This window comes from Lissotriton helveticus, chromosome 10, assembly GCF_964261635.1.
Source record: "Lissotriton helveticus chromosome 10, aLisHel1.1, whole genome shotgun sequence".
Classification (NCBI taxonomy): domain Eukaryota; kingdom Metazoa; phylum Chordata; class Amphibia; order Caudata; family Salamandridae; genus Lissotriton; species Lissotriton helveticus.
The window spans coordinates 528622699-528638001 of record NC_136071.1 but is presented as its reverse complement, the minus strand read 5'-3'; positions in this window follow the sequence as shown (position 1 = coordinate 528638001).

The following is a 15303-nucleotide window of genomic DNA, read 5'->3' as shown; positions in this document are numbered from 1 at the left end:
CACTGGTCTCTTTCATGCAGTGTGCCTGTCGGTTCTGTTCTTCCACGGTGCTTGGATGTTGTGGTGTACATGTTGTCCTCTGCTGTTGGCCAGGGTGCATCTGTGGTACTCCGCTGTTGATTAATTTTGTTCTGTGGCATTTTCCGTATATGCTGTTCTTGTGCTTTTCCCCACATTGCCCGTGAGTGTTGCTGCCCTCGCGCTGGTTGTCATGTTTTCTTATCGTGCTTTATCCCATTGCAGGTTTTTTTCGCTTTGGGGTTTATGTTTTTATCTCCGTCGAGGTGGTTGTGTCTCGAGCATTGGGCACGGTTTCGGCACACTGTCGCATGCTACCGCGGTGTTGTAAATTCCATGTTGTCACAAAGTTGTTTTCCCGTGATAGGCTGCGATGTTGAAAGTTGCGTTACGCTACTCTTGCGGTAGTTATCACACGTTCTTGTGAATATACCCCATAGTGTTTAGTATATATAACACAGAACAATAATGTTTTGTCACCTTTCTGTCATACAATACACAGTCATTACAACATTAAACTCAAAAGCACATCATATGTAAAATGGCTATTTAAATATGCCATTAAAAATATTTAAAAAAAGAAAGAGCCCATGTGTGAACAATAAAATTGTAAGAGACGTTACAAATGAAAAAAAATACAAGTGATATGGCTATAGAATTGATATACATTTTGTACGGTTCAGGGTATCTATTAAAATGAACATCGCCATGAAAAAGTTCTGGCAGCATACATTTAACTGAGCTGATCAAATAAGTTTAAATACCACACTGAAATAGACAAGATTGTGTGCTCCAGCACAGCAGCTGTCTAATTTTCTTTTTGTCGCAGACAGTAGCTGGCTATCTTAAAGTCATTAGTTTCTTTTAACGTCCAGGGCCAGATTTATAAAAAAATTCATGCAGTGCAGCAAGCCACCTTACTGCGCTGTGCTGCGTGAAAGGTAAAGGGAAGGAATGTGCCGTACTTACCAATATATGGCACATTCCTGTCCTTTCCTGGCACACTTTTGGCAACATAGCCCCAACAGAAGCACCCTTGTATCATATTGCAAGGGTGCCTGAGTTGCAGGCAGGATTTTTTTTGTGAATGAAGGGACACCTTTATGCACAAAAACAATCCGCAGAGGCATTTTCCTCTTTCTAAGTGTGCAGTAGAATGCAGCACACTTAGAGGAAACATTGAGGAGAAATATCACAGACCTAGAGGAAACTTCGAGGAGGAATACAAATATTTCTCCTCGTTGCTCCTCTGGTGGGGAGGTGTACAATGCTGACGAATTCCCAGGTCTTCCAATGTTGGTAAATCTGAGACTGTAACACACCAAAAAGACCTGAGGAGGTTTAACGACCTGTAGGGGGTGACTTCCCTCGTATCAAATGTGGCAACACAGACAAGCCACCGTAGGGTCGGACTAATAACAGCGGAGTGCAAGTGGGACCCTTTTGAAAGGACGAATTCCCTCACCCACCCGCAGGTGGCATGCTTCATCATCGGGAATCTCCTCGCACTGTGAACCTGGTTGAAGTGTGGGCTACAACCCCCTCACTGTGAGGGAGGAGCTCAGGGGATGTTTTGTTTGTGATGATAAGGCAGTATACTAAAACCTTCAGATGAGCTGGGCGAGGAGGGAGTGTGTGAAGAGAGTGACAGTGCAAATAAAACTGACTACCTGGTGTGTTAAAGATTAGTTTTCATGGAGCACCCAAGGGTCAGGATTAAAAACTATATAATTCATTCATTGATAACTTTATTTCGGTCAAATGACCATAAAAGTGCACATAAAATACATCAGCACAATAAAACAATAAATAATCATAAAAGGTTAAAAGAGAATTAAACTACAAGTTATCTGGGTACGAGAAATAAAAGCAATAAGTGCAACAATTAGGTTAAAAAGGTTTGCCTCCTACGCCACATACTGAATAAATAACGAGAACAGCAAACACAATGGGAGGATGGGTATCGTAGGTCAGTATCCTGCAGGCCTGTGTAAAATGCAAGAATCCCAAATTCTTACAAATAGGAATCAGCCAACATTTTCTAATTGCAGAGTAGGCAGGGCAAAAAAACAGTACATGAGTTACATTCTCTTTTTTATAACTACATGCAGGGCAGACTTCGTTGTTAGGTTTTAGCCATTTAGATGTAAAAGACCTAATAGGTAGAGTACCATACCTTAACTGGAGATATAGCTCTCGAGCAAGCGGGGGTTCAATTAAATCCAAGAATTCCTCAGTTTTGGATTCTAATTTAACTAGGAGGAACTCAGATGTCAACCTACCCAATGTTGCAGAGCTCGATAGCGTTTGAACGTTCTGTATACGTATATGAGAAAGAATTTCATTCTTTGATATCCCTAGGCAATACGTCTCAGGAGTTTCCCACAATTCCAAAAGACCTAACCGGGTACTGGCAGTACGAATATACTGAAGCCAAGGGATCTTTTTGTATATAAGAAGAGACCAAATCTCAGAAAATTCCGCTCTATAAGCGGCCAGTTCAGGGACTGACCACAGCCTCTTCCAGTACATAATTGGTCTTGCACTTATGATCTCCTCTATTGGGACCATACCAAGATCAAGTCTGAGAGAGATCAAAGGCGTACTAGGCGGTAACCCAACTAAGTTTCTCACAAAAGACTGCTCTACCTTTTTGAGGTTCATTATCTGCTTGTGGCCCAAAAGTTCAGCCCCGTAAATTGCTGCCGTTCTAGCCTGGCGACAATATATCTCCGGAGCTGGGGACACCGGCCTAAAAGTTGACTCCCTAAAAACTTTGCTTATACCCCCAGCAAGCTGAGATAACTTAAGTGTGGACTTAGCAATCTGCGTGTTCCAGTCAAAGTTCTCAGTCAGAGTAACACCCAGATATACAAATGTTTTAACCCTTTCAAGGGGGGTACCATGTAAAACCGGGTTTGGGCGTACCCGCTTAGGGGGGTTAAAAATCATAAACTTTGTTTTTCCCAGATTGATTTCTAATCCCCAAAGCTCACAGAACTCCACGAATCCATCAAGTGTTTTTTGAATGCCCGATGATGTTCTAGACAACAACAGAGTGTCGTCTGCGAACATCAGAGCGGGCACTCTGCCCGTAACCAATTTAGGGGCATCATTGTTTACCACACCATTCAAATGTTCCACAAGGCCGTTAATGTAGAGGCTGAATAGTGTGGTTGCCAACACACACCCTTGGCGAACTCCTTTTTGGACAGGAAATTGATCTGTGAGTTTGCCATGCCTACCACACCTGACCTGGGCAAAGTTAATTACGTGGAGCCTAGATAGAACGGCTAATAAATATGGCGGGAGTCCCAGGTCTGCTAGCACCTTCCACAATTTTTTACGCGGAACCAGATCAAATGCCGCACGCAGGCTGCCACCCTCTACCTTTGCTGTTTTCCAATACAGGACCTGCAGGCGAAATATCTGATCGAGGGTAGATGTGCCTGGCCTAAAGCCTGCCTGGAGTATAGACAAGATCCCATTCTCATCAATCCACCCAAGAATCCTGTCAAGGATAACCCTCCCCATCAGCTTTTGTGATGTATCAATTAAGCTGATGGGTCTATAATTAGAGGGGGTTAGTGGGCAGCCCTTTTTTAAAATAGGGACAATTTCTGCTCCTAGCCAAGTAGGGGGCAGGTCGTCTCCCTGCAAAATGCCATTAAATAGAACGACCAAGTAAGGGGCCCAGATTTTAGGTTGTGCCCTAAACAAGTCCCCCGGCAATTTATCCAATCCTGGAGCCTTATTGGGGAGCAATTTACCTATGGCTGTCTCAACTTCAATCAAGGTAAAGAGTTCAACTGGGGCGAGGCATGTAGGGACTACAGTCAACCATCCACGCTCTTCAGCCCCGTTGACGCTTTGGAATTGCTGAGGTTCAAGAGTACTAACAGGCGAGCCATCAAGCTCAGAGGTGCCATATAGAGCACCAAAGTGGCTTTCCCAGATTGAAGGGGCAATATTGGGGGCAAGCGCCTGGGTATGCCCACTAAGTCCAGTTGCAACAATGGACCCGAATAATTTGGAATCCTTACACCTAAGTGCAGATCCCAACTCCTCCCACATTGTGGCCTCCCATTCCTTCTTAGCATCACAGATTGCCTTTTTATATATAGTGCGATGCACCCTGATGGCCTCACTATCATTGGTTTTTATTACTGTAAGCAAGGCCTTTTTGGCCTTCCGACAGGAGGTATTAAACCATCAAAGGATCATGGTCCGGTGCTGATTTGCCCTTCTCACAGGGTACAGACTATCTTTTAATATGGCAACCAATTGTTTATGTATTTCAGTTGCCCTGCCCAAATGGCCAGATTTCCCCATCTCTTCAATGAGCGGAATAATAGTGTCATATAATTCAGCAAGTTTACTAGTGGACGCTTGTAAGTCTGGCCATTTAACCCTTCGCCTACAGTTTGTTATTATTAATGGCACAGTAGCGCAGTGTTCAGCCGGGGTTGAGCCTTTCAACCCAAAACTCCCCGGTGTAAGGGACAGAACTAGGGCATTATGGTCACTGTCAAACCTTTCAATGACCCTAAATTCATACAGCCTGTCCCAGTGCCTAGCCTCAATAAAGATATAATCGATTACTGAGGTCTGATTTAATCGATTAAACGTGGCTCTCCCTGGTCTATCAGGCTCCACCCTCCCATTGCATGCTCGTAATGATGTAGCTAACGCAAATGACTGCAATTGCAAAACAAGAGGGGTCCATACCTTGAACTGAGGAGTCAATGGCTCTGGGATGGCCCAAAGCAAATCAACATCATCCGGGTCACCAAAATTCGGGTCCATGAGGGGCTCAAAATGACAATTGAAGTCTCCACCCAAAATTAACACGGTGGAGGGATCAATCGACTGTATGAGGGTTAACAGAGTTTCAACAGCCTCTGACTCAAGGCCCCGCCTAACTGGCCTTGAGTATACATTAATCAAAGCAATATTTGGCCCATTAGGTAGGGTCAACAAAACACACTGGACATCCAATGAGTTAGTTAAGATTGGTGATGCCTTTACTCCCAGGTGCGTGCCAACCCATATAGACAACCCGCCCGAGGACCTGCCCCTAACACCCATGCTCGCCAGGATATCGTATGTTGCAAATCCCTGGGCTATACTTTCTTCTAACGCCCAGGTTTCCTGCAACATACAAATATCATGCGAAGCCATAAAAGAGCCCCACTCTGGAATAGGCAATTTACTCTTAAGTCCCACGACGTTCCAGGATAAGATTTTAACTTGGGGAACGACCAGATCTTGCTTGATTGGTTCGCATTCCAAGGAACCGGGAAAATCAATAGTAGCAGAAGAACTGGCTTCTACACCTTGCTCAAACTCACAATTCAATGGGTGTCGATCATCGGGAGAGGAGACAGTTGCAGACTGAGTGGTTAGTTCAGTTACCAAGATTTTTACTAAAGGGCTTAGTTTTGCATTTGCAACTAGGTTGTCAGTAGTGGGTAGCGTATTGATAGGGGGCCCCGTCTGTCAATGGCAATCATCGAAGCCCAAGTAGGCATCAAAGCTATTTGCAACTTCCAGCTGGGTAAACGGTAACAAGTGATCCATCCTCCTGTTTCTGTTTCTATAACTCCTAAATGGTACAGTGTCCCACCCAGGTACATTTTCAAAAGTCATAGAGTTAGATGCATGCGTCATATACCGATTATTAAAAGGTATAGAAGGGTTAGTCTGGGGGCAAAGTAAAGCTCCATGGTACGTTATAGGGGTCACTAGAGATCTCGGATAAAAATAAGTCAATTCACAGGGAACGATGGAGTTGCCGACATTCCCTGGAGACCAATCTAGAATGTATCTAACAGCTCTAGGGTCTCTGAAATTGATAACAATGAGGTCCCCCTTTATGTCTTTTGCTCTGCTTCCCAACCAGGGGAGTCGCCGGACATGCAGGATATCGCCATTAATATTATAAGGAAGTGGTCGGTTTTGACTGAGCCAGTGAATGGTTTTGTTTTTTAACTGAGAGAACCCTTCCCTCTTGCCATCCGCTAATGTAGGGACTACCGTAAGGACAACCACAAGAGGAACCGCTTCTGGAGGTAATTCGACTTGACGCCCCCTATGGTTCACTGCCCTAACGGGGCCAGTACTTCCCCTCTCATCTTGCATATGTCCTATGTAAGATTTTTTTTCTCCCTTCTGAACTTCACCAGCAACAAGCGGTGCCGATTGTTGAACTAATTTGGGGGGTATTGCCCTGTGTTGTTTAGAGTTTATAGGCTTATTAGTTTGGTTTGCACCCTTATGGGCAACAATAGTGGAAGATGACACTGTGGCTGCGGGGGGCAGTGCCGGCTTCACAAGGTCCTTAATTAACCCAGCATTATTACCAATAGCCAGCTCTAAGTTCCCTAGCCGTTGTTCGACCCTCTTCAGCCTCTCTATTATAGGTAGTATGAATGACCTAATTAAATGTTCCATACTTTCCAAAGGAGCAGCAGACAGTGCTTCCTTTGGCGGGCAATGTAAAGGAGTGACTAAACCTGGTGAAGTTAGTACAGTTATTATAGGGTCTTCTGGAGTTGGTACAGTTGCTATAGGGGCCGTTAATATTGGCACAGTTGTTACAATAGCCTTTGTAGTTTTACCAAAGTCGGAATGACTAATCTTGCTTCTTTGCGGATCACCACCCCTCTTTCTTCTTTTTCTTGGTGGTGGACCATGAACTTTGGGCATCACTAGTCTCTTGGCCTTCTTTTTAATAGTCTCACCTACTAGTAAAGGTGGCTCAACTGCCACATCTGCTCCTATGGTAGCATTACTAGGAAGAGATATAACATTCGTATACAGATCGTTGGACATATCAAGTGGAGGGGATATATCTCGCAAGAGCATAGGAACGCTATCTATAGATCGAGGATCCTCATTTTCAATATGGGAGCTTACATCAAGTGGAGTGGTTTGTTTCAAAAGGTCCAAGGGAGGTCTATTTTTCATACATTCAACAGAGCGACGTCGCTCAGCCCGGCGCTCAGCCAATGTACTCTCCCTTTCTATATCTGGAGCAACCTTTGTAAAGTAGCTATCTAATATACCTTTACTAATTCCCCCTGCCTTCACGGGTACAAGTTTTTCAAGGTTCAAGGCCATGATAGGCTAGGAAAAAATACAAACGAAAGGTCCTTGATAACGTGTTAGAATGTAAGCCCAGCCCAGCCTCCTCTGGCCTCTGAGGGCCCGCCCTTTGCCCGGGCTTAGCCCGGCGCTCGCCCGCGCACGTCCCGCGCTGCGGGGCACCGGCTGCTCTTTAATAGCCCAGGCGCCGCCTGATGACGCTGCTGCCAGGCGCCTGGGATAGGGCCTCTGGGTAATGTAGTTCTTGCCCAGAGTTAGTGAGAGTGATGGCCGTTCCCCTCACGGCGTTTATCAAGAATGCTGAATGCCTTTCCCCTCACGGCGCGATTATGGCGGTGTCGGAGCCTCTTCCAATAGTCAGGTGAGGCAGGAAATAACAAGCGCGTCCCGCGCTGCTGGGCACCGGCTGCTCTTTAATAGCCCAGGCGCCGCCTGATGACGCTGCTGCCAGGCGCCTGGGATAGGGCCTCTGGGTAATGTAGTTCTTGCCCAGAGTTAGTGAGAGTGATGGCCGTTCCCCTCACGGCGTTCGTCAAGAATGCTGAATGCCGTTCCCCTCACGGCGCGATTATGACGGTGTCGGAGCCTCTTCCAATAGTCAGGTGAGCCAGGAAATAACAAGCGCGTCCCGCGCTGCGGGGCACCGGCTGCTCTTTAATAGCCCAGGCGCCGCCTGATGACGCTGCTGCCAGGCGCCTGGGATAGGGCCTCTGGGTAATGTAGTTCTTGCCCAGAGTTAGTGAGAGTGATGGCCGTTCCCCTCATGTGGTTCATCAAGAATGCTGAATGCCGTTCCCCTCACGGCGCGATTATGGCGGTGTCGGAGCCTCTTCCAATAGTCAGGTGAGCCAGGAAATAACAAGCGCGTCCCGCGCTGCGGGGCACCGGCTGCTCTTTAATAGCCCAGGCGCCGCCTGACGACGCTGCTGCCAGGCGCCTGGGATAGGGCCTCTGGGTAATGTAGTTCTTGCCCAGAGTTAGTGAGAGTGATGGCCTTTCCCCTCACAGCGTTCGTCAAGAATGCTGAATGCCATTCCCCTCACGGCGCGATTATGGCGGTGTCGGAGCCTCTTCCAATAGTCAGGTGAGCCAGGAAATAACAAGCGCGTCCCTCAACCTATCATGGTCTCAAAGTGGTCAATTGGTAGACATGTTTCAGCCTAAATGCCCTCCGAAGAGATGCCGTGGCTTTCCTTAGGACCAGGTGAGATGTTAGATTAGTACGAGTGTAGGAATTTTGCCACCATACAGAGTGTGGTGGTGGGAAAAAGGATACAACCAACTGGTGGGTTGGTGCATCAATCGAAGAATATTGCTGTTCAGCATCGTCCCTGTAAAGAGCCCAGTGTTATACATAAAGGTTTAATACACTTATCTACATGCACTCCTTTGAAATTGTGCCACATATAATTGTAGTATTATAACTCTGTGGTGTGGCTACATAGATTGACAGACAAATTGTTATTTAGGTGCTTACCCGTATTGCCGGGAGCGCAAATTGCAAAATCACCCGCGGCGCACGCACTCGAGGTTGTTTCCAAAACCCAAGAAAAAAGGGATCAGAGAAGGGGGAAGTAGACTATGATGTACAGTCATATGGAAATATATCAAACAGTTGACTTAAAATGTTTAAAGGTGGATTACTTGTATCCATTACTGTGATGTATGTAAACAGGTACCAGTTACGAAATGGTGGTGGTAGATGTAGGAGAGTGGGGTCTGCAATCCTATGGTCACCCCAGATTTTTGCTTTTTGCTTCACTGGTTTACGACTTTCCCTGGCTGTGGGCCTGCTAATCAGACCCACAGCCTAGCTGTTCTCTCTCTACATTGACAACCATGTACTTTAGGTGCATTTACCAATTGGTACTGGGCCACCTTATTAGTCCCTGTACCCAGGGCATAGGTGTACCCAGGGCCTACCAGGGGCTGAAGCATGTATTATGCCACCCCTGGCTGGCCATCTAAATCTGGCACAACTGGCTGCATGACAGCTGGGGCAAGGTGGTGTAAACACCCTTTGCTGTAGATATAGTATGCCTATATCTAACCCTAAAATGGACACATATATTCCTATCAGTCACTCCTATGGCAGGCCTTATCAATCCTGAAGGCAGAGTACTTGGAATTATGTGAGATGGTGCTCTGGCATGAGCTGAGCCCGTTTGCAGCTTGCGGAACCAAGTCCTAATAGCTGTTCCATGATAACGCTATACCATATACTCTTAAGTGCATTATCAACCTCGCGGTTAAATGCTAACTCTGGTATAGCATTATCAAAACATGTCGAGTAAGGTGTCATACGATTTGGAATACTACCCCCTCGCCAATTCTGGCGACGGGGGTAGCATTCCACCCTTCTAGAGGGACACGACATGTATGTAACTGTGAACCCCGGTTAAAGTTAACTCGAGCCTCAGCATCACAAAATGGATGCTGCCACCACAGACACAAGTCTGACCTCCTGCTGCTGGGAGTCCTTCCAGCGAGGATGGCTTGGACAAAGGGTTTCCTGCCTTGGGAGGTGCTAGCACCACCCCAGACAGGACTTTGTGTATTGAGGTAGGGAGGCCTGAAAGGAATGAGACATGCCTGGGGCACACAAGGTGCCCTGTGCATACACCGGTTCAAACCAGTTGCTGGGGCATCCCTGCCCCAGCTTTGGAGGGAAACCGGACAAAGGATAGGGGGTATAACCACCCCCCTTCCTGGTCCCACCCAGGGGAGGGACCTAGTCAGTAGTGCAGCCCCCTTTAGGAGAATAAATGTAGGAGCTGGTCCCATTCCAAATTAGATTATCCTGAACTATTCAACAAGAAGAAACTCTGGCCTTCGACGTTCTGCTCCACAGAAGACTGAAGAATCTCCCTTGTGGGCAAGGAGTGTCCACCCTGCAACTGCAGGCACCATCAAGCGTCCAGCGGCTTCACTTTGTCGTCTTCCCTCAAGGATCCAGACTTCAGAGCCCGACGAGACCCGGATTCCCAGACCTCTCCGACCTCAACTCACATCTGCAGCAAAGCTGAGACCCGTGGGTGTGACGAGACACTTGGGACCGGCCATCTTGAACGAACCTGCACTTCGCTTCCAGCACGACTCCCGAGGTAAACTCGACCAAGTGCTTTGGGGACTGAGAAGCCCCATCCCCGAGCAGCCCCTGCACCGAAGATCAGCCCTCCAGCATCCACGAGATCTGCGTGGGGCTCTTCTGCTTTGTTGCTGCTCGACGCGTTGTCTGGTCACTTGCCGGCTGGCTAGTGGCCTCCTAGACGAAGAACCTTTAAATCTTCACTATTGGTCTGGTTCCTCCAGACTGGCCCTTGCTCCCTTCCAAAAGAGGGGCACCCTGGACTCTCCTAGTCCGCACCAGACGTCTTTTCCACTCACCGCGTGGGTTGCCTTTGCCAAGGCCTGTTGAGTCCCAGCCCGGATCCGACACCGCCGACAGCGAGAGCCTGTGTGGGACAGCTCGTGCCTCCATCCTGGTTGTCGAAGACACCTCCTGGTCCACGTGGCTGCTGAGTCAAGCGTCCACTCTTCACCTGATCGCGACAACGACATCTGGTTCCACTCCAGTCACTTGCTAGTGACTGTGAACATTGTCCCCTCTGCTTTCAGGTCTCCTTCTTCAACAATCCACCCTTGGATTGCACCGGACATCTTCCTCCTGGTCGCCTGCAGCATCTTTTCTTTCAGGCTCCATTGACTTCAACGCGAGAACCCGACGCACTTTGAACCCTATGCACCCGCGGCCCGTGGGTGAGGTAACAAGGGCACTTCGGTGCTCCAGGGTAGTTTAACTGTCCTAGTGTCCAGTTCCACAGTCGTTTTAGTCCTACCTAGTCAGGATTGTCCGTACTCACCTTTAACTTCAACTGTACTGTCCATAGACGTTGTTACGCATCTCGCGTGTGAGTTCACACTCTGCACACGCGTTCCGTGGGCCTCCTATTACTTACCTGACGTTAGTGTAGCGTGGTCCCATCGATCCTACAGCCTCTGGACAGCTCCATTTCCTTTATCGACTTTGACATTCCACTTACTTAGTATATGGTTTGTCGTGCTCCTAGGGCACCATTGTAATTTTGTGCAACTTGTAGTATTTTTCGTAAGAGATTGTCATGTGCTTAGCCCTTTGACCTCATAAAGAGTTCAGAGGTGTTGTTATTAATAAATAGACTGTTTATTTTCATAACAACCTGTGTTGTGTCCTTTCACTTGGTATTCAAGGGGTTATATTGTGGTAAAACAGCTGGCTTCACATGCCAAAAGAGTTTAGCCTAAGACTGCTTTGTCCATGCTACCATTAGGATAGCTGGTCTATAAGGTTGACTTACAACCAATCACCATAAGGGTTGTTTGGACTGATACAAGGTGATCACTAGAACTAGTGAGCATCCTATATCAGGCCAACTTCTCACATTGGTGTGCAGCGGTTGGGATTTGAGCTTGCTGTTGTTTTTGCCACATATAATCTTGAAATATCATTTGAAAGATCACATAAGGTACCTAGGTACATATAACAAGCTTAGAAATACTCTGAGTTCTACTGAACCAGCTGTTGTAGTAGAAAGGGCCTAGCACACCCTGACTACAACTCTTAGCAAGGGATCAGTAGGAAAACCCATAGTGTAGGTAAGTGCATCACTTGCACCTCACTAGAAAGCATGTCTACCCATGGAGAGTCTTCAGAGACTCCCCTAGTGGTTAGTGACCCTCCACAGGTCCTTTCCAGATATGCAGCTCTCAGTTTCCAGGAGATGAGACAATTGTGTACCTCCAGGAAATTGAAACAGGGTTCTAACCCTACCACTCCTTTTCTGTTAGGTCTCTTAGAGACATATGATGCTAGAAAGGCTTCTAACACAGATGGGAGCATGCCAGCCTTAGAAGGTACTCTTGGAGATCCAGACCTCCCTGAAACAGAGAATGTAGAAGAGGAGGAGGAAGAAGAAGAACCATCTGGGGATGAGGCAGACAATGGTTCTGTGATAGTCAGCAGACTCACAAGGGCCAACTTAGACCTACATAGGGAAGGATCTGGGGGACCCCCAGTACTGACCCTGAGCAGGCCTAACCCTGGAGCTAGAAGAGATAGGTCTCATTCTAGGGACTCCAATAGATCTGTGCACTCTCATGCCTCTGCTCAGAGGAGAATGACTCCTCCCCAGAGGAGAATGACTTCCCCTCAGAGGAGAGAGCATGAAGCAAGGATGAGACAGGCTAATCTGAGGATCCAGAGGGAAGAACTTGCCTTTGCCAAAGAGAAGCTTGCCTTTGCTAGAGAGCAACAGTTAAATGGGGTAGTCCCCACTGGTGGCAGCAATATCCCTAGGGATAGAGACAGGAGTTTTGATAATAGACACCTGAGTAAAATAGTGCCCTCCTATAAGACAGGAGATGATATCCACAAGTGGATAACTGCTTTGGAGAGAGCCTGCAAAGTACAGCAGGTACCCCAGAGTCAGTGGGCAGCTATATTGTGGCTCTCCTTTGAAGGTAAAGGTAGAGACAAGCTCCTCACTGTTAGAGATGAGGATGCAAATGATTACCAAGTCTTGAAAACTGCTCTGATTGATGGGTTTGGCTTAACCACTGAACAGTACAGGTTGATGTTCAGGGATACCCAGAAAACTCAGGCTCAAGATTGGACTGACTTTGTTGATTGTGCCACTAAGGCTCTGGAGGGCTGGTTACTGGGAAGTAAAGTTACTGATTACACAGGATTGTATAATCTAATTATGAGAGAACAAATCTTAAATAATTGTCAGAACCAGTTGTTGCATCAGCACTTGATTGACTCAGATCTGACCTCTCCCCAAGAATTGGGAAAGAAGGCAGACAGATGGGTCAGGACAAGGGTCAAGCAGCAGAACCAGAACCAAGGTGGTGGCCAGAAGAAAGCAGACCAGAAGGGTAATGAGAATAAGCAAAATGACCAGAAGTCTTCAACAGGGCCCCAACAACCTAAGGAGGGTGGGTCCCAAACTTCCCAAAAGAAGAAGAATGATGGTCCTAAGAAACCATGGTTCCAATACTGTAAAAGTAAGACTCACTGGTTTAGTGAGTGCACCAAGAAAGGCCAAACTCCTACCACTACTGTCCCTAAGACACCTGCACCCCCTAGTACAGTTAGTAGTGGTAGTGTACCTCCCAAGGCTATAGTTGGGTTAACCCTGGGAACTGAGGTGGGTTGTGACTTAGTTAGAATTCCTACTCAGGCAGTTCTTGTTTGTACTGGGGACATGGATATGACCCCTACTGTAAGTCCTAGTACTCTAGGCAAATACAGACAAACGCCTTTAATAAATGGAAAGATGGCTCAGGCCTACAGGGACACATGTGCCAGTGTCACTATGGTGACACCAACATTTGTGGACCCTGACCAGATCATGCTAGGTTTAGACTACCTAGTGACCAATGCTAGCAATGTCACTACCAATCACAGTATGGCAGTTGTTAATTTCTCCTGGGGAGGGGTAACTGGCCTCAAAAGGGTTGTAGTTAGTTCAGACCTCCCAGTAGATTGTCTTTTGGGCAATGATTTGGAATCCTCGCTGTGGTCAGATGTGGAGTACAGGACTCATGTAGAAATGCTAGGTCTCTCCTCACATGTCCTTGCTGTGACTAGGTCACAGGCCAAGAAATGCCCAGCTGAACAAGTGCTGGATCCTGGAAGAATGGACCAGACACTATCCAAGAGAAAGAGCAGTAGAGGTAAGGCTGAGCCTTCCCCCCTGCCTCAGGTTGAGGATCAGCTCTCTCAGGAGGCTGACCCCAAGACCCCAGAAGGAACTGTCCTAGAAGAGCTTGAACCTGAACAGGTTGAGTTTCTTGGGACAGGGGGACCTTCCAGGGCAGACTTGAGGCAGGCCCAATTAGACTGTTCCTCTCTTGAACCCCTCAGACAGCAGGCTGCTGCTGAGGCTGCAGGGAATGCTACAGGTGCCCATAAAGTTTATTGGGAAGATGGACTCCTATACTCTGAGGCAAGAGACCCCAAGCCTGGTGCTACCAGGAGGCTGGTCATCCCCTTGTCTCTGAGAGGTTTCCTCCTCACCTTAGCCCATGAGATTCCCCTTGCAGGTCACTTAGGCCAGAACAAGACTTGGGACAGGCTTGCCCCACACTTTCACTGGCCTCATATGTCTGAAGACACTAAAGAGTTTTGTCGCTCATGTGTCACCTGTCAAGCCAGTGGCAAATCAGGTGGCACAACAAAGGCCCCCCTTATACCACTACCTGTGGTGAGGGTTCCCTTTGAAAGAGTGGGGATTGACATTGTTGGACCAATGGACCCCCCAACAGCATCTGGGCACAGATTTATACTGGTGGTAATGGATCATGCCACCAGGTATCAAGAAGCTATTCCCCTTAGGACCACTACAGCTCCTGTTGTGGCCAGGGCCCTACTTGGAGTTTTCTCCAGAGTGGGGTTTCCTAAGGAGGTTGTCTCTGATAGAGGTGCAAACTTCATATCAGGATACTTGACTGCTATGTGGAAGGAATGTGGTGTCAATTATACATTCACCACACCCTATCACCCACAATGCAATGGGCTTGTTGAGAGATTCAACAAGACCCTCAAAGGGATGATAAAAGGATTAACGGAGAAGCTCAGGCGAAGATGGGATATGCTTTTACCCTGCCTCCTGTTTGCTTACAGAGAGGTCCCACAGAAGGGGGTTGGTTACAGCCCTTTTGAGCTTCTGTTTGGGCATCCTGTAAGAGGACCCCTATGTCTCGTGAAGGAAGGATGGGAGTTACCTCTCAAAAAGCCTAAACTTGACATAGTGGACTATGTACTTGGTCTCCGCTCCAGGATGGCAGAGTACATGGAGAAGGCATCTAAAAACCTTGAGGCCAGCCAGGAACTTCAAAAAGCTTGGCATGACCAAAAGGCTGTCCTAACTGTGTATCATGCAGGACAGAAGGTGTGGGTGTTGGAGCCAGTGGCCCCAGCAGCTCTCCAAGACAAATGGTCTGGACCCCATACCATCATTGAGGAAAAGGGAGAAGTCACCTACTTGGTGGACATTGGAACTCCCAGGAGCCCCCACATGGTGCTTCATGTAAACAGGCTCAAAGCATTTGTCAACAGGGAGGACATGGACTTGCTCATGGCCACAGATGAGGGGCAGGAGGAAGAGAGTGACCCTCTCCCAGACCTGCTCACTC